Here is a 5,294-nt window from a genome sequence, read left to right on the forward strand (position 1 = left end):
TTTTGCATTATTTTCTCATAGCGATCCAATTTATTTTGGGGACGCTATGAAAGAAGAGAAATGGTGTAATGTCATGGATGAGGAAATGGATGTTATTGAAAGGAATGATACATGGGAGTTAACTACATTGCCTCCCAAGAAACAAGTAATTGGAATGAAATGGGTATACAAGACCAAGTGCAATGCTGAAGGAAAAATAGATAGGCATAAGGCACGTTTAGTGGTTAAGGGGTACAAGAAAAAGTATGGTAGAGATTATGATGATACATATACCACAGTTGCAAGAATGGAAACCATGCATGTTGTCATAGTAATTACAGCTCAGCACAAATGGAAGGTATATCAAATGCTTGTGAAGTTCAGCTTCCTAAATGGTGTATTGAAGGAAGAAGTTTATGTGGAGCAGCCACCTGGTTATGAAGTTGTAGGTGAAGAACACGAGGTGTATAGATTGAAGAGAGTTCTTTATGGGCTCAAGCAAACTCCAAGGGCATGGTATAGTAGGATTGACTCATATGTGATGAGCAATGGCTTTAGCAAAAGTGATGGTGAGCCCACACTTTACATCAAGTCAGCAAATGGTAATTTTTTGATTATTGTCTTTTATGTAGATGATTTAATTTTGAATGGACATGATAATTTCTTAATTTTTGAGTTCAAATTTGTGTTGGATGTGTTGTGTTGTCGAGTTGCATACATTCCTTTTTCAACTAGGAATCTAACTTTAATGCTCTCCCAAATCTCTATTTTAGCTCACAAATTCATCAAATATCTTCTGAGGGCTGCTGAGCATTTGCAGGACATTTACATAAGGGAAGCTTATTTAGAAATCCATGAGTGGAGGGAAAATAATGAATTAGCTTTTAACATCCCCTAGAATAAGCTCACAAAAGGCAACATTGTTTACTGAGATTTCCACAAAGAGATTTTTCTTCACCTTTGAATATTTTCAATGTGTCCTATGTAAAGACTTTAGAATGTTTAACAGTATGATCGCCAAAAGGGTTTTGAGGATTTTGACCGAATGTCTTGCTTAATCACATGGAGTTTGGGAGATAGTTTCCAAATGAGATGTTCGACTCTGAATATATTACTATTTTATTTTTTTTTGTTATTTCATTCATTTTCAAATCATTTAATTCTCAACAAATCTACATCTGTGTTTTTATCTTATATGTTAATCCATGCTATTTACATGTTTAGAGTGTAAGATGCACTTATATGTGATCATTTCTTGTTACAATGTACTTTTAACTAAACGAGGGTTCCATTGCACCCTAATTCTCATAAGTATTAAATGTGGAGTTATTTAAAGCCAAGAATTAGGATTTCTTTATAGTCGAATCTATTTAGAGATTGTGTCACTTATTTTAAGTGTAATAGAATGTAAGTTTTCTTTTCTAGATTCTAGAATTAATGGAGACTGGAAAGTATTCACTATATTCTATATATTCTATTTCTTAGTTTTCAAGATGGAAATTTTCTTTCTGAAATCTCTTGGAAAATTGAGAAATGCTCAGTAGAATTAATCGATAGATATGCTTCATAATGGAGAATGCACAAGAATGAGTAATTCCTCACATTTGCTATATTCTATTAGTATGAATCAATTATTGAAGTACAAGTAAATATTATAAGGGAGAGAACCTAAGCATTATAATGGAAAGTTGTTCACATTTAATGATTCAATATCTATATTTATTATCTTGATGCCCAACTTTTTTGACAATATTGCACCAATAATTACAACTTTAAAGTTGTTAGTACAATAATAACTAGCCATAATTGAATGAAATGTACCCAATGATGTGATGTACAGTAATAATGATTTTTATTTTCTCCACCAAGTGACCACTTTCCTCATCTTTATCTATTCTCCTCATTTAATTCCACATTCCCTTTATTAAAGAATATGCTCTTGAGAAATCAATAGAAATCAAAATAATCTTAGTTGTAAAAAACTATGGATTATTCTTAATATTTTTAAAGAAAAATAAAAAACTATAATTCTTATCCATACTCAAATGTGTTAGTGTAGTTTTTTATTTTTCCTATTTTGCTAGGTTTTTCCTACACTTTTAATAATCTTGCTTAGGTTAATAAAGCATGTCTTATTACGTGAATGGTTTTGAGGTGTCACCTTCCTACATGTGAGCATCCATTAGCTATCTTGGGAAGATACTTTGCTATCTTTAGTCCGATAGATGGTTGCTCCTCATTGGTTGGTGTTGCCACCTCCTCTCTCTTCCTAGCCTATATAAGCATGCTACCTGTCTTGTATTTGCATCTCTTGTTTTTGCATCCTCTTAATGCTATTCTGCTTCCAGCATTTGCATTACTCTCTTGGAGACTAACTGTATGATGCTATTTTGATTTTGTATCATTTGCATTCATAGTTTAGATATTTATTCTTTGCACTAGTTTTTTGGGTTATTAATCTTATCAGATTCTAACATGGTATCAGAGCTTTTCTATGTGCAAGAGTAGATTTTAGTTTCCTTATTTGAGAGATTTAAGGGGGGGCTAATAAAATTTATTGTAGTTTTTTGAAAAATGAAGTATGCTCTTTTCTTGAATCTTTGGATGATCCTGAGAATCAGAAAAGTTTTGACAAAAATAGTTTTTCTCTGGGGTTTCAATCTCAAATCTGACAACCAACGAGCATATTTGGATTTTTCAATCAGTTTTGCAGGTTCCAACATGTCATTGATGGACTTAGGAAGCTGATCCAACATTTGCATCTCATATTCTAGTTGCTGGGGTCATTTTTTGATTTTTGAAGCCATTTTTTACTGTTAAAGGTGTCTAATTTACACAACAACAACATCGTCTATACATTAAAAATAAAAATGCTTTCTAGGTTTTGTTCGCAGCCCCGAAAAACCATTTGGGTATCTTTTAGATTTTACATGCAACCTATATATTTTGCAGAATCGAGCATGCAAAGCTACAGCCATACCCCTCTCCATTGGCAGTTGTAGATTTGAATGCAGTTTTCAAATGTCTCATTCTTTCTCATACAGACTCTGATTTTGATGATTCTTGTTATGAACTTGGCTATTTTTTTGTGCTCTATCCAGTAGTGGAGTTGTTTTTTGATTTTCATGCATGAATTCTTCAAAAATTGCAGATTCTCAGTCGAGACTATGCACAGTTCTCGTTTTGGAAACTTCAAAGGATCATAACTTTCTCATACGACCTCGTATCAAGGTGATTCTTTTTTTGAAAGTGCATTATTTTTTGAGTAGATCACAGTGGTGCTATTTTTTTTCCTTGATTATTGTGCCCAAGTTTCACTTTTAGCATATGCTCTTCATGAGGGTTTATAATGCATTGAAATCAAGACCACTAAGTATTTATTTCTAGTGGTAGTTGTAAACGCACTAAAATAAATTTCCAAATCATATTTATTTGGGGGGGTTCTTTGATTGAGTAAAGAGGGGCGGGCATTATCGTGGGTGATTTCTCTTCTTTTTAGCATTTCTTCATCATGGATCAAACAAATATGCCCATCCTAGCTTCATACAATTACTTTGAGTGGAAATCATGCATGATAATTCACTTAAGGAAAGCTAGATTAAATAGGATAACTATGGGACTTGAAACTGAACCTACTAAAGATGAAGACAAGCCTAAGTGGTTTAACAAATGTGATGAGGCATATGGAACATTGTGTTTGTCTGTTTCTCCTGACTTGCTATTTCACATTGAGTCTTTGGATACACCAAATGAAGTATGGACAAAGCTAGAAACACTATTTGGCACACAAGATTCAATGAGGGCTCATATTTTGGAAAATGAATTAATTAGTTTGAGTCCAGGCAATTTCAACACAATCCAAGATTTTTTCACCAAATTAAAATCACTAAGGTTGCAGTTAAAACAATGTGGAATTGAAAAGAAAGATGAGCAACTGATTCTTAGTATTCTCTCTAAGCTAAGTTCATAATATTTTGTGTTTGTCTCTACCTTCTATGCTACTAAGGGTGCACTTGGTACTCAATTCACCATGCCATCTTTAGATGATTTTGCTATCAATCTCACTCGAGAATAGGACAACCTAATCCAGATGGGCACTCTTATGTCCTCTAAGTCACATGCCTTGGCTACCAACCAAGGCACAAAAGAACAACAAGGACAAAGTAGTAACAACAATAGTAAGGACAAGAAACAAAAGAATAGCGAGGAGAAGAAGGATCAGATATCAATTTTTTCAAAAGCAACTATTGTTACACCATCTTCCAAAGGCAATAAACCTAAGAAAGAAAAGGTCAAATGTGCCTATTGTGAAAGACCTGGTCATGATGAACATAAATGTTTTCAGAAACAACTTGATCACTTGACATAAATTCTTCAGAAGAATAATATCAATGTTCCTGAGTCTATCAAACAAAGTTCTAATGAAGGGTCTAACAAAGAAAAAGAAAACAACAAGGGGAAAGGAAAGGGCAAGGCCCTTTTTGCAGTTGCTTCCTCACCATCCACTTGGGTTCTTGATTCGGGTACTTCACACCACATGGCTTCATCTAAGAAAGAACTTGCATCCTTGGAGCCATGTACTATGCCTTCTATGTTGATGAGTGATAACACTCCTATTGAGGTGTGTGGGAGAGGATCTGTTGATGTGGGGGATGGCACATTCCATGATGTTCCTTGTGTACCCTTATTGTCAACTAATCTCCTATCAGTAGACTAGATCACTCACACAAGTTTAAGCAAGTGGGTTGAGTTCACTCTTGATTCAATGGAGATATGTGAGTTGCATAATGATTCTACAATTGCAGTTGGGAGAGCAAATCATTAGTCACGACTCTATATGTTTTCTCACTTTGTTCCTGATCCTCCTCTAACTATTTTTCTCACTCACTCTAATAATGTGAGCAGATTAAGGCATGAGTAGTTTGGCCATCTTAACTTCCACTACTTGCATCAGCTTAACCAGTAGAGCATGGTCACAAGGTTGCCTTCTACTTTGACATTAGAGTCACTTGGAATACATCATAGATCTTCTAATGGGTCAGATTCACTTGAGTAGTCTTCTACCTCCACTTTTGATGCAGAGAGTGATTCAGAGGACTCACCTCCTTCCTCTCCTAGTCATCATTTACAGGTTGATGATTCTCCTCTAGATTCTCCATCTTCTGGTCCACTTTGGGCTAGACAGACCTTGCAATTTACAGGTGATTGGGTTGGGGATCCATCAAACACCAAGAAGACTCGTTCACAATTCTAGGATGCTCTACATATCTTCATTGCTACTACCTCAAATCCACAGTCCTTTCATGAGGCTTCTG

This window comes from Cupressus sempervirens, chromosome 5, assembly GCF_028749045.1.
Source record: "Cupressus sempervirens isolate cs-2001-9-10 chromosome 5, ASM2874904v1, whole genome shotgun sequence".
Taxonomy (NCBI): domain Eukaryota; kingdom Viridiplantae; phylum Streptophyta; class Pinopsida; order Cupressales; family Cupressaceae; genus Cupressus; species Cupressus sempervirens.